This window comes from Colossoma macropomum, unplaced genomic scaffold (assembly GCF_904425465.1).
Source record: "Colossoma macropomum unplaced genomic scaffold, Colossoma_macropomum, whole genome shotgun sequence".
NCBI lineage: Eukaryota > Metazoa > Chordata > Actinopteri > Characiformes > Serrasalmidae > Colossoma > Colossoma macropomum.
The window spans coordinates 20,641,938-20,657,707 of NW_023494810.1; the positions used below are offsets into that span (position 1 = coordinate 20,641,938).

The 15,770-nt window shown below is 39.4% G+C and overlaps 1 protein-coding gene across 2 annotated transcripts in view; it reads right to left on the minus strand.

The window, feature by feature from the left end:
* The window catches only part of nfasca (neurofascin homolog (chicken) a), a 132,191-nt gene that overhangs the window by 67,207 nt on the left and 49,214 nt on the right, over positions 1-15,770 (minus strand). For both annotated transcript variants that reach the window (XM_036559906.1, XM_036559907.1), the window contains exon 2: positions 7,028-7,088. The gene's annotated coding sequence lies outside the window, so the exon portion shown is untranslated. The remainder of the gene's footprint in view (positions 1-7,027; positions 7,089-15,770) is intronic.

Consider the following 15,770-nt stretch of genomic DNA (forward strand, 5'->3'; position numbering starts at 1 on the left):
AACTATAGATTTCGACTTTGCCGTTGCTTTTGTTAGTTTCTCATCCTGCGAGCACTGTGCAGCATAGTTTGACAAATTTCTGAAACTGCCAGCATCAGCAGGACTACTTCCAGCTTGACATAGTTTGGTGATTCATTCACAACATGGCAGTAGCTGGACGTAACAATGGTTTTATCAAGAGAGGCATCAATGAAAAAATTGCAATTTTAAAGCTGTATCTGAACGAGAAGACTACAGCCACAAAATCACAGCAACAGCATTTTAGCAGCTGGGCTTCATGCTGGAACTATGGATGGTTTAAGGGGTGAAACAAGGAAAATGTGTAAACAGCATTAAACAATAAGGCATTAATTACTCAGTTATTAACATGTTACCTTTGACACCACTACTTAAAATACTTCAAATTTAATTACTGTAGAGAAACCATCAGAAATAGGTACATTAAGTTGTAGAAATGTTGTGCGCTCAACTGCAGTTAAGCCCATACGAATAAGACACATTGTAAGAAAGCAAGGAAAAAATCATGAAAACATTGCCTTAAAAGTCCTTAGACCACATCAACATGAGCACTGTCAGGCATGCACAACCACACGGACTCACAGAAACTAACCCACCACCTTCCTGCAAAATGCTTCATCTGTCCCAGTGGAACAGTCATTCCTCTATCTCTCCTTTTTCATTTATTCCTCTATCATGCAGTGGGGAGGCTGAATCTAATTTTGCAGGTGTTGAGATTTTGAGGGGTGTGAGCGGTGTGTGCCTTCTGTGAATGACTGAGTGAATAAATTAGAGATATGTAGTAGATATGAGGGTGGGAGAGAGAGAGAGAGAAAAAGAAAAACTCCATTACCATGCTACCTTGAAACCTTAACATTTTGAAAGATAGTAACTTCTGCTCCACTCACACACACACACACAGATTCAAAATGTCTGGAGAACAGACATGGTCAGAGGCCAGCACAAGCCTCCACTTCCTGCTTCTATCCCTACCTCCCTTTCTAGTAGCGCAGCAACAATGGCCAGCAGGCAGGCCAATTGGTATATATATATATATATATATATATATATATATATATATATATATATATATATATATGCACCAATTGGCCACTTTTTCACTTCATTAAGTATACCTCTCTCACTTTGTACATCTACAATTACAGACTGCAGTCAATCTGTTTCTCTGCATACTTTGTTAGCCTCCTTTCATCCTCATCTTCAATGGTCAGGACCTCTAAAGCACTGCAGTGACACTGACGTGGCAGTGGTGTGTTGTACTGAGTGGATCAGACACAGCAGTGGTGCTGGAGTTTTTAAACACTGTGTCCACTCACTGTCCACTCTATTAGACACACTTACCTTGTTGGTCTACCTTGTAGATTCAAAGTCAATTCAAATTTGAATTCACAATATTGAATTAAAATGACGATTAGTGGAATTTTTAGTTCCTTAAATCGGTATCAAAAACGTTCGAATCAGTCAGGCCTTACAGTCTACGCTGCAAAAACTTGCATATGTCCAGTACAAGTACATTCCCATCCATGCTGGTTTTGAGGCGAAACAGCTCGCCATAAATAATGTGAGGTACTGTACACACACACCTACGCACACGTACACAAACACATAGCCCCCTGGCCAACATTGGCAGGATCTGTTTGGCAGGCTCAGCAGCCTGACCAGGCTACAGTGAGCCTGTTATTGGTACAGTAACAGTCCAACTCCCATACGGCAGAATGGCCCGAGGTACTGGAGCCAGCTTTCTCTCTGCCAGGACTTCCTGCCTCTGTTCCATTCTAATGAGACACTGTGAGAGAACAGAGCTGCAGCAGACACATATGACAGGCTACTGAAAGCTCACTGAACTGTGCTTCATGAAAATTATAGATAGGCATGTGATTGAGCATGTGGGCTGCTAGCTTGTGCCAAGGCTGCAGTCTGTGACCCCATAAATAAGGGTCTTAGGTGTTTTACATTGGGCTCAGAACCTGAAAATGTCACCATCTTGTTCGGCCATATGCCACAAAATGAGTATCTCAATATTCTAGCCTTTGGTGATAAACAATAACCTGTATATCCTGATATTAATCCATTCCTCTGCAATCGCTTACAAGAGTGATTTTTCAATCTGAAGATATTAAATGCAATGAGAGATGGAAGTAAAAAACGTTGCCAAATAGGTATGAAATGTTAACTGAAATAAGATCTATTTAAAAATAAAAATCTATTTAGAAATAATTAGTAATAAGTCTGGTTTTCACATGACTGGCACAGTCTTTAGGGAACTCAACTATGCGCATAATATGAGCATAAAACATGCACAAAATTTGAAAAAACACACATGAGATGTGCATAATAGGTTGCATTAAGATCACTGCGATATTCACAATGATGCCTAATTTGGCATCTCCAAAAAAATCTGCATGAATATATTATAATATTTAATGCATCTACTGTCTTATATTTCGTGTAGAGATGATGTGGCAGCTATGACCTTCAAAGCAACAGTTACTGCTTCTTCAAAATGTCAAAAAAAAGCACCATCATTTATATTTGCTAGACTTAATGCACTTAAAATTATCTCTTTTAACACAGAGGCAATGATTAACGCTCCCTTTAACTCTAATCTTCTCCTTTAATAACATTACTTCTTGATCCTGTTCTAACATTTATTTTGATCTATAAAGAACATGATATAACTAAGCTGAAATGTAAACATGTTTGTGTTACAATCTACCATTTTTAGCAAGAAAACATATGAATAGGAATGTATATCACACTTTAGACAACCTTTATTCTTCTATTAAAATAAATCAACACTTTTTTTATGTACCAAAAATAAAGGCAGCTTGGTACTTCTTTTATATAATGGTAGAAAACACACACCACACAGAAAAACTCTAATTTCACATGCTGGGTAGATAAGAGTCAGAAAGTTACCTATTAGTTAAATACAATGACCACTAGCAGATAGTAAGCAGTGCTCCAGTCATATCATACTATACATTTTGCAGAAAATGAGAAATTATGTATTTTAGAGCCATATAACTATTATAACACAAGATAAAATCTCTATGTAGCACAGAACATGAATTTAAACCTTGTAAATTAACATCTAAACAAGGGCTGCCCAAAGTGTGGCCTGCAGGCTAAAGTTGGCCTGTAAGGATGTTTGATTTAGACCCTCAAGAAAGTTACTCTAACCCCACTCCCTCACCCAGTGAGAGAACATTTTTATGTCATACATAACTTATTTAATTCTCATTTTCCTTTTAAACTGTATTCAATATATCAGTAACAAAATATAGTGTAACATTATAAAATACATTTTAAAAGCTTGATTTAAAACCCACCTACATTCCTTACTTGTGTACCCCAATCCACCACAAACATTGCATATTGCCCCCAAGACAAAACGTTTGGGCAACCCTGATCTAAACATTCTAAACCACACAAAATTACAAAGTTATGCATATTAAACAGTGAAAATGTAAAAAATGCTTCTCGGTTCCCTAGCACTTCAAACATGACTTTTCATTACAGAATATATTAGTGTGATTTTTTTGCAAGTTAGTGTATGTCTACTCATATTGCTTTAGTGTTCATTCTTATCCATTTATGGCAGGAGGAATTAAAATAATAACGCAGCACATAATAGCCCTACATGACTGATCTAATACTGACCTAACATATTTATAAGTCTGATCTGACTGCTACAGATTTTTAAGAACAACGGAACCAAAAGCAGGGAAAATGTAAACTCATATGATGTTAAAATATTAAGAAGTTTTTTTTCCTATCTAGCTTTTAACCTCACAGTCTGAATATATCCTTAAATCTATGTACATATAAAGCAAACACTGCAGTTTAATTCAGCTAATTAAACTAAGAAACAGTGAAGACAACTCCACATACTATTCATCAAAAAATGAGAGGAGACATGAGGGAAGCAAAATGTTTAGTTCTACGGAATTTCCTGTTGTCAGACACCTCTCCTCTTACAGCTAAATAAATAAATAAATAAATGCATTTAGAAGGTGTTGTTGAGAAATGGCTTGTAAAAATGACTGAAGAGCTGCATTAGGCTGCTATGCGAAACACACAGAAATGATTACGAGCATAATGGCCCTTAAAACCTGAACACACTTCAGCCCAGTGTGAACATGTGGGCATGCTGCTGTCTGCCACTCAAGAGCTAGTGGTGTGCAGGTGGTAACAGTATGGCTGATGGATTGCAATCCCAGTTTAGAACCTCAAAGCCTGGCATCAGCCGTAAGACTGTGTCTAAACAGCCTCATGGTCACCAACCACTGAATGTTTTAGGGGCCTACATTCTACATTTTTCTTATACTTATTTTTTCCTCTGAGGTCCACTTGCAACATTTATGTGGTTTATCTATCAAAAACATTCATAATTCATTATTTATTTTTACATGGCCATTTTCCAATCTCTAATTATCCCTTTAAAAATTGGCTGTTTTTTTACTGTACCTTTGAGACTGATAATAGATGAACTCTGCTCTGATTGGCTGCCCTAGGCCTGTCACAATTATTACAGAATCACCAATTTCTAATGCTTTTGCATGTATGCTAGCAGAAGAGTTTTTGTTTTGCTTACATTTTCACTTTCAAGAAAAAATAGGCTTTGCTTGACTACACACAATTCTGTGAAACTGAGACATTTGTCTGAGAGTGTGTGCATGCACCCAACAGGGTGGTGTATTTGTTCAACAGTACCAGTGTCAGCTAGGAAGCAAGGCTAATAAGCCTATTTGTCCACTTTTATAAATGCATACAATGAAAAGAAAACACAATTAAATCACTAATCGCAATAATTTATGACAACTGATCATCAGATAAAATTTCATGATCATGACAGTTTATTTGTGTGCCTTATTCATGTGCCTCATTCAAAAAGCACAAAAAGCACTCAAAGCTCAAACACTCCTTAGAACTTCAATACAAAGTGGTGGTGCTAAACTGCTGTAGGCTGAACAGGTGGATATTTGTAAATGAGCTGGTTTGTGCGACATCACAAAAAGAATGAATGCAAAACAGGCTGTTTTTGCAGCATACGTAACATATATGGGCAGTATGGACTGGGTAGTGAATGCTATGTTCTGAAAATGTGGCTTCTGGTTTGAAAACGCTTATGTTAGACTACTATTTGCTGTTAAATTATGATGTTCAATGAAACATCATGCAGTAAGCTAACTAAGTTCAAATTAAGTTAAGATTAATGCTTTTTAAAATTGTGGTGGTACGGAAACATTGCTGTACTGAAAATTTGCCACTGCAACAGGCCTAATACGGTAGCACACAGAAAGCTCAGATTCCACCTGTCGATATAATTCACTATGCCCAATGAGGACATGCAGGCAGATCATGGTCACACAATCTTGTTCACACTTGGTATTAACATCTGTCTTGAGTAATCTGATCAAAAGTGAACTGCGTATCCATTTACACTTGTCTCTGTTTCATCTCTGATGTGATAATGCTGTTGATTAGGCAGCCCTTCATAGTGGAATGCATCGGAACACTTCAGTGTTCACACTACAAATGGTATGTGGTCATATATAGTCATATTCAAAGGTTTGGGACCCCATGTCAAATTACGTTTAGTTCATTCAAGTACAGAGAACAAACCTTGGCACATTTTAATGCACAATTACTGTTTTTATGCTGAACATACCAGAAAAAAATAAAACATAAAATGTGACAAGGTGACAGCACATTTAATATGTTACATTTATTTTTTTTAAAACTCTAACGTTTGCAGAAAATTGCCCTATTTAAGTTTACTTTTGCATATGACTATGTCCCTGATCACCTCTGAAGCCAGAGATCACATCACAATGTGCCTTGGGAGATGCTTTGGTTCAAATATGTACTTGGTGCTGTCCACTTGTGATCAGATTATCCAAGACACCATGTGTAAATAGGGCCACAGTCCCTAAATGTCTCACCAATGATACTAGGGGTCCACAATGATATCAGATATTAGAATCATATTGGTTTCAGCATTGGACAGATGTTTAGATGTTTAGACTCAGCGATGCTGGACTACTATGCTAAAAAGTCTGCATATTTTTCATTTTACTGTACTTGTAAACATACAGAATGTTTATGTATCAGCATCGGCAGATATATATCTGAAAACATCGGGTACTGGTATTGGCCCACAGTTCCCACACATCAGTGCATCCCTAAATGACACATTACATAAGATACTCATGTAAGCCCATCATTAAAGTGCAGATGGAGAAGGAAATGAGGTTTAAGGACTTGACAGCCAAAAAAGCCAGCTAGAGCACTCCAGGGTAGAAGGCCTATGCGTGAGTGCCAAAAAGGGTTAATGATGCATAGTGCCAAAAACATAAAAATAAAATGGCACAGTTAGGGCAAACACTTAAGCCCGTAGTATGACTGTAGGCTGAAGACTAAGCAAGCTGTGTCTCTCCCTCTCTCTCTTTCTCTTACTCTGCTGACAGTAGCAGAGCCTAAGGCAGTGACATGCCCGTCATTCTGACTCCTAAACAGCCCCCCACCTCACAAACACACACACATAAAACACACAGTACCCATACTCTTGATCTATAAATACTCTCATGCCCATCACAGCCAATTACCCTCATACAAGCTTTGGCCTCCCTTGCTCCAGACACTCCTTACCCAACCCCCCGTTCACCCCTTCATCTCCTCCGGCACCCACCGCAACCCCCTCCTTAAATGAGACAGGGGTAGGGGGAGGCTTAAAAAAAAGGTTTTAAGGGTATCCCCCCCAAATGAGCATGCAGAAGCAGAAACAGTATCTGCGCTGGATTTTCAAACGATGTGAAAAATGTTACCCATGTATTATCTTAAGGCATGTCAAGTTAAACACAGGTGTAGATGGATTAAACACATACAAAACACATACACACACAAACAGAAACAAGGATAGGAGGTCGCATAGAAGTATAGAAAATTTAGTAATAATAATAATAATAATAATACATTTCACAATTGGTAATGGAAGCTTACTTACACAAAATATGCTGGAAAATGCCAATAACCTTATGAACGTTGAAGGCAGAGGCTTGTGAGACCTGCAAGGAAACAAAAGAAGTTTAAATTGTCTTCAGCAGTCACAAAAAAAGTCCACAGCTTCATCCATTCCTTGGGATACTTTCAAATGATGATGGGCTGCCATTTTTTGAATTATATTGTCATTGCAACTACAACTTAACCAAGATTATGCACAAAACAAGAAAGGACCAAATACAGAACCTAGAGAAACCCCTAGGATCACACATATAAACATAACACTAGGGAATATAGGGGGTTTAATGTTGCTTTTTTCTTCTTTAATATTCTTTTCTTTTCTGAGCACAGCACTGCCTCAAGGAAGACAAATGAAGGGAATTCTCAGGAGAGACCACCATATGTAGACAAGACGGTCTGATTTGAAATATCTCTCTAGGTTGTTTGTAATTGCTTGTTTTATTCATGACTGATTACACAAAACATTGGTTACATGTTACAAGTACACCTAGAGTTTGTATGCATCATTTTCCTTTCATAGAGAAACACAAAGTAGGCCACACTAATTAAGGGGCTTTTCATAGTGAAAAGTACTGTGTGCGCAACTTAAAGGGAGATAAAACTTTGCTCTCAGGTGTGTCCTTCTCTAAGGACACTGGACCATGTGGTCTGCATTGCTCAATTATTGAACAGACAGCCTATGACACTCCTAGCTATGTAACTGCTACCTCTAATGTTAAGGAGATGTTGACCTCTGTCACGTAAGGACAGCACTGAGTTCTTAGCTGATGAACAGTGCACACACAGTGAGGAAAAGAGGGCACATCAGCAAAATAGACATGACAGATACACAGAAACTATGCAGAATGAAAATGGTGACCCATCGGGAAAAAATGATGGATGGTTGAAGTAGGTCTTGCTGACGGTCTTCGCAGCTGAAGAATGCCCTGTACAGACTAGTCTCTGTGGATGCTGAAATAGTGCATTGGCCTGGAGAACATGGCCTCAGAGGTCAGCCCATATGTTGTGTGTACATATCAGCGTGCTTAGATGTGATGAAAAGGCATGACCAGGCGACAGCTTGTCTCCTTAAATGTATGAGTGTCCAGATCCACACTGACATTTCTTGCAATGTAGGGACTAGAATTAACTACAGCTCATGTCAGTGATTTAGGCACTGAAAGGCTTATGTGATGGGGACTAATTAACAGGCTGTCATGTCACACTCAAGAATAACTTTGGGACAGAATGGTAGATGCCTTAAAAACAGTTACTATACAGATAAATCTAAAGATAAATACTAAATTTAAGTCTTGACCAATTGATCATTTGTTTCTTTAATGTCACGAGAATCAACACATTTACATATATCCACCTATTAAGAATGCAGCAGTTTAGCCACACCCATTCACATTGAAGTTCTAGGGAGTGTTTCAGCTCTAAGTGTTTTCAGCTCTGCCTTTTGAACGAGGCGCAACACAAGACAGCCGATCAGATCATTTATCTTATATCAGCCTTAAAGGCACAGTTTTTAATTCTAAGAGATAAAGAGAGATCAAAAAATGGTCAGGTAAAAATGAATTATAACCCTTTTTGGTACATAAAACCACACTAATATTATAAATGGACCTCAATGCAAAACAGAAAATAAAAGTAAAATGTAGGATATGGGCCTTTAAGGAGCAAAAGATTTAGATACAAGCACAATGAATTTGGCAGATATAATTTTAGATAAAGAAAAAATATATAAAACAGACACCAACAGTTGTAGATAACTATATAAACTTAACTATATAAATGTAAGATTTTCACTGTCAGCTGTTTAAATATAACTGTCAAGGTTTAAAAAGAACATGATACCATTTAAATCTACTGAAATTAATGATATTCCTGTTAAAGCAATGTACTCATTATATATAGTTCTAAAAAAGTTGGGACAGAATGTCAAATGCTAACTAAAGCAGATTAGAGAAAACTGTTAGAGAAAACTGTACAAAACACAGTATTTTATGTTTACCTTAATAACGTCATTGTCTTTGTAATTATACAGTAATTCTAAATTTGATGGCTGCAAAATCTTCCAAAAAAGTTGGGACCAGAGCATGTTAACCACTGTGTTACACCATCTTTTCTTTTAACAACACTTAAAAATGTTTTGGGGACTGAAGACAAAAACATTTTTTTGCCATTCGTCTGTTATACAAGTCTCTGGCTACACAAATGAACAGGGCCTTTGCTGTTGTATTTTGAGATTAATAAGACAAACATTTTCAATGGGAGACAGTTCTGGACTGCAAGCAGGCCAGTCTAGCACCCGCACTCTCTGATTACACAACCATGCTGCTGTAACACATGCAGAATGTGGCTTGGTGTCATCATGTTGAAATAATTATAGGTATAGCTGAAAAAGAGGGCGCCTAAAAGGCAGTAAACGTTGCTCCAAAATGTGTTCAGTGATAACGGTGCTTTTGCAGATGTGCAAGTTATCCACTAATAGCCCCCATACTATGACAGATGCAAGCTTTACGCAGGCAACAGTCTGGATAGTGCTTTTCTTCTTTAGCCCAGAGAACACAATTAACACCATTAACAATATGAAAAGTTGACTCATCAGACCACAATACACGTTTCCACTGTGCATCAGTCCATTTCAGATAAGCTTAAGCCCAAAGAGGTCGACAGCGTTTCCAGAAGCTTTTGACATACGGCTTCCACTGTGCATAGTACAGTCTTAACTTGCATTTGTTGAGGCAGTGATGGACAGCGTTTACTGACCTTTTCAAAGCTTTCCCAAACCTATGCATTGATATTTATCACAGAAACATGCCGGTTTTTAATGCTGTGCCGTCTGAGTTGTCAAAGCTCATCGGCATTCAATTGTGGTTTTTGGCCTTGTCCTTTATGCACAGGGATTTTCCTGAATCTTTCGATGATATTATTCACTGTGGGAAAATTACCTAAAATTTTTACAATCCCTAGCTGACGATGTTTTGCTAACATTTCACGGTGTTCTTAGTCTTAATTGGCCCTGTCCCAATTAAAATGTTTTTGGAACATGTTGCAAGCAAAAGCTTCAGAATGAATTTATATTTACAATAAAACAATGACATTGTTAAGGTAAAATATTACATATCTTGTGTGTGCTGTTTTTGTTCAAATACAGATCAAAGTAGACTTACAAATTACTGATTTATGTGTTATTGACCTTCAGTCCCAATTTTTACGGATTTGGATTTGTAATATAAAACATACATTTGTTGCTGATATTGCTAAATACATGAAACCTTAAAAGAGAAACCTACATATATGTTTAAATGTCTGCATATTTAAATCATTCCAATGTAAATAAAGTCATTTAGAGAGGTTTGATTTGTCACAACTTAAAAATGATCAATATAATTAATGATCAAAAATGATCAAATGCATATAAAAAGAAGATACATGTAGGTTCATTGGTTATTTGAATTGCAAATTAAATGGCTATTTTGGTGTTGTAGACATCACAATGCCTGGTTCACTTCACCACCACTGTAAAGAAAATCCAAACTGGTAATTTTTAAACCACTCTAACTGCCAGCTGAAACATCAGCCAGGTCCTGCTGTAAATATTTTTCAACATATGTCTCAATAATACAGCCAGTATTGTGCCCTTTACACAAATTTCAGTTAACTGGTGATGTAAGTAAAAAAAACTAAACTAGGCTACTCAAACTCATAGAGTTTTAATAGCCACTGTTCATTCATGCAGAAAATCAAACAGTAGGCACTGGCCTTAATCACAGGAGTTGGCATTATATTTGGAGTGTTAGTCATATACTACAAGCAGTGCAAATAACCAGTCCTTCCGGGAATTACACACGCTAACAGTGCACCAAAAATGAGAGCCAAAAACCATTTCTGACATCTAATAATGTACAAACTGTACCCACAAGGCTTTGTTGTTTGTCTAAGACTATGAAGCTAACAGAGGACCAGGAGTTCTTGTATGAGGGCTTGATCTACACTACATCTGCAGAGTCAGCTATTACAGTGTGTACAGATCAGTGTTCAGCTGTCATTTTTTCTACACTCTTTTTGTTGTTTGTGTCATCAAATGTAGCCAATCAGAAACATGCCACTAAGCAGATCCAATCATAGCAGGGATTTAGCTTTAGAGACCCTCCCACAACACTGCATTTTTATTTCAAAAACCTCACTGCTCTCACACTGTCTTAACAGGTTTAAACATGACTAACAAATTTCTTTTGAAAACTTCAAAACATTCTTGAAGAAAATCCTGTTTTTCTACAATTTAATATCAAATACTGAAATACTACAAATGTTTTTGAAGGGCACTGATGATGAGGCTGGAGACACTTGTCAGGAGAAAGGCCAGGATATGGGCCTGTAAAGCTAGATAGCAATACATATCATCAGTAACAGCATAAGCTAAAAACACCTACTGACAGCGCTGGACCTGAATTCCAGCATGGTACCACGATGGGATGCCACCTGTGCAACAAGTCCAGTTGTGAAATTTCCTCGCTACTAAATATTCCACAGTCAACTGTAAGTGGTATTATAACAAAGTGGAAGTGATTGGGAATGACAGCAACTCAGCCACGAAGTGGTAGGCCATGTAAAATGACAGAGTGGGGTCAGCGAATGCTGAGGCGCATAGTGCGCAGAGGTCACCAACCTTCTGCAGAGTCAATCGCTACAGACCTCTAAACTTCATGTGGTCTTCAGATTAGCTCAAGAACAGCATAGAGAGCTTCATGGAATGGGTTTCCATGGCCGAGCAGTTGCATCCAAGCCTTACATCACCAAGCGCAATGCAAAGTGTCCAATGCAAGAGGTGTAAAGCACGCCGCCACTGGACTCTAGAGCAGTGAAGACGTGTTCTCTGGAGTGACGAATCATGCTTCTCCGTCTGGCAATCCGATGGACGAGTCTGGGTTTGGCGGATGCCAGGAGAACGGTACTTGTCTGACTGCATTGTGCCAAGTGTAAAGTTTGGTGGAGGTAGGATTATGGTGTGGGGTTGTTTTTTAGGAGTTGGGCTCGGCCCCTTAGTTTCAGTGAGAGGAAATCTTAATGCTTCAGCAGACCAAGAGATTTTGGATAATTTCAAGCTCCCAACTTTGTGGGAACAGTTTGGGGATGGCCCCTTCCTGTTCCAACATGACTGCGCACCAGTGCACAAAGCTAGGTCCATAAAGACATGGATGAGCAAGTTTAGTGTGGAAGAACTTGACTGACCTGCACAGAATCCTGACCTCAACCCACTGGAACACCTTTGGGATGAATTAGAACAGAGACTGCGAGCCAGGCCGATGAGCGAATACTTTTGGCAGTATAGTGTATGAGTATAACTGCAACATCGTATTATGCAGCCCTAACCAGAGCACTGAGTAATTGCCTTCCATCCTTTCTATTGCCAGAGTGATGATAACCTTCATTTGAGAATATGTTGTCTGGGTAAATTTTTGACTCCTCTATCACAATATTTATGTCACTTATCCCCTAATATCAATCAGTCCTAACTAAAATGAACTAGACCCTCTGGGTCTTTAACTGTGCGGTTCGAAAGACAAACGTGGACATGAGCTCTGAAAACTAAGTCACACACAGCGATTGCCTAGAGGAGGTAGTGTGAACTACTATCCATGTTGACACAACCTCATAAGACCCAGATCCACACACATACACACAAACACACTAAGATACATGCCCTAGCTTCACTATGCTTACTTTCACTCCCTCCTTTAGAGGTCACAGGAGGCTCTTGACCTTGGACCCATCTGCCCAGTCCTGTTCATAAACTCTTTCCTGTCTCTCGCCTGCCGCTCCCTAATGAGTCCAATCTCTCGCTTCCCAGAACTCTCGGCTGCGGGGCTACTTTCCTGCCCTGACCTCTGACTCAGTGCATTATGGCACTGGACTGGTCAGAAGATCACAACAATAACCGGCCACTCGGTTAGGAGAACAAGGTCAAAGGGCTTAGGGGCATGACCCTGCAACCTCATCCACGAGCCATTCTATTTATGCCTCTGTATTTGTTGTAAGGGTGACAGCTGTGACATCAACACTGATAATGAAGGCTCATAGGTAATAAAAGCTTCTTAAGCCTGAATGACATTAGGGGGAAGGGGAAAAGAGCAGCTCAGGTTCAGATTCAGGCAGGAGTTAAATTGGAATTTAATTTAGAAGGTGGTAGAACCTTCAGTAGTGAGCAAGAGAGATAGCTGCTGATGATGGCAACTTGGTAGCAAGCTAATAAGTTTGATTTATACATCATGGGGATCACAGGAGCTAAATTAAAGTTGAGAGCACCGGAAATATAATGAGTACTTTAATGATAAATACATTTCCCCAAATGCTTATAATCAACTTAATTTTTTCTCTTAAGTGGCGCAACCATTTAAGCACTGTCCAGTTGTTGAGAGATCACGAGTTTGATCCCTATTGATGAAACCATCCATCAGCCAACAGTAGCTGGGAGCCCTGCAAGCCTTCCTCCTCCCATTATTTCCCCTGGAAATCGGGAGAGTCGCTTTGATTTTGACTTATTTTGTGACTTAATTCAAGCATCTTGTGATTCACACAATTTCTACAAACCTTCCTCCATAATACACTATCAGACTCTACATTATAGGCAACAAACAGGATGTTTCTGAAACATCATCGGCTCTTCATTTATCTTGTGAAACCTGACAGGTCCTTGTTTCTGTGATGCAGTGACAGTGAATGAGGTTAATAGTTCAGTTAAACCAGGGTACTCTGGGTAGAGGATGAGTACAGTCAATTATCAACTATAATTTCAATACTGGGCCAATAATAACAATGATATTTACAACATATCGCCAATATCTCATGCACTCTTCCCAGTTACCTAGAGGGTGCTGAAATGCCTAATTTGACCCCAGATTCATGGAAGGTAGTATCTCAGGACAAATGGGCCTGGACTGCAGAGCAGCCGAGCAGACCTCGGGGAAGGTAAGACGGAGGGGACGGACGAGTGCGCCAGCGTGGAACACATCTCATGCTTGGCAGGAGCGATGGCTCGATGCTGCAGAGTGACCTAGTTTTAACAGCAGGATCAGAAAAGTGGACGCGGGGAGGGGACGTGTGTGGGGAGAGAGACAGAGAGAAAGAGAGAAAAAAGGAGCGAGAAGGGGGGGCACAGAGATGCAGTACTTAAAAGGCAGGTTACTGGAGGAAGCAAGAAAGAGGGGGAGGACAGAAGGAAGAAGAGTCTGAAAAAAAGGACACAGTGAATGAGGCATCTCCTTTTAGCCCTGAGGGGAAGCCAGAGGAAGTGACTTGCTCAATCACAGATAAATCAATCCTGGATGTTCCTGAGCCATGTTCAGCCCTTCTTCCTCCTTTACCTCCACGTTTATGTCCAATGCACAAGTCAAGGCAAAAATCCACTGAGTTGCCACCTACATTGTAACTACACTTACTGGCTATTTTTCTAGGTGCAATTATCCATACAAGTGCACTTTGTAGGTTTATAGTTTCTGACTGTAGCTCATCTGTTGCTGCACAATTTATCAGTCACTGCTGTGTCGAGAAACCACCCAGATAACATCTGTTCAGCGGTGGTTTCCTCATAAACTGTGCAGCAACAGATGGGCTACAGTCAGTAACTGTGTCTACGATGTGCATCTATTTGGTAGGCCAAGAAGTGTATGTACAAGGAGGTCCCACATGGCCAGACATTATCTTATGATGAGAACAACTGGAGACAACCATGAGAAATTTTAGGCTAAATGTGGGTGGGAACAAACAGAATGTGAAATTTCTAAACCATTCCAACACTGCGTAAAGACTGAGATCATAGCAGGAGGTGATAGTATGCTTGTTACATTGTGAGTACATGTTCTAAGTACAGGTCATTCTAAATACATGCATGTAAGGTAACTTAGCACTGGCTAAGAAAGCTTCTGTTAGCTGATGTAGCAGAACTAGTGGTTAGTCATCTCCTCCAAGCACATTCAGCTGCATCCTAACATTGTAATGAAAAAAAAGTGACAATGTGTCTCATGTAGATGTGACAATGCATTGTTGAGAATGGCCACACTATTAATTATTGCATCGAAGGCAGCTGCCTTGTTTGAGCACCAAAGTTTGCAAACACACACTACCAATCAACAATTCATATTTGGTTCAAAGTATCTCATAGCTATTGTCATTCTTTGCTAAAGGAGAGCCTTGAGAGAGATCAAGAACATTCCAGACATCAACTCAAAATAAATTCAGCAGTGCATCAGTGAAAGAAATCTCGCCCCCCTGGCATCCACTTCTCAAAGCAAGTCTCATCACTTCACTGCCGCCTGACAGGTTTCAGTTCATCAGTGAGTTGGAGAGAGAGCAGAGCTGTCTGGATATTCCACCGGAAGCTGCCAGCTGCAGTGATGTACAATAATGACGAGACAAAAAGGGGAGTGGTTGTGGGGTCCTTGAGGCAAGGAGACGAGATCTGGGTCATGGCGCTCCGTCAAAACACAGGAGCAGACAACACAACACCCAGGAACTAGGGCCCGACCGATGTAAAAAATTTGTCAGCGATACCATTTTTAAAGCCCTATTCGGAAAGGATTAGCTTTACATGGGGAGAAGGAGTAATGTGATTTTTTACTGGTGTTTCTCAGTGATTTTAGTCCCATCTGAATACGCCATGTCAGTCATTTTTACTAACTGCACGCTCCCACATCAATGAAGGTTCTGGCACCTTTTAACTTCTGTAAAATGAGCAGTGG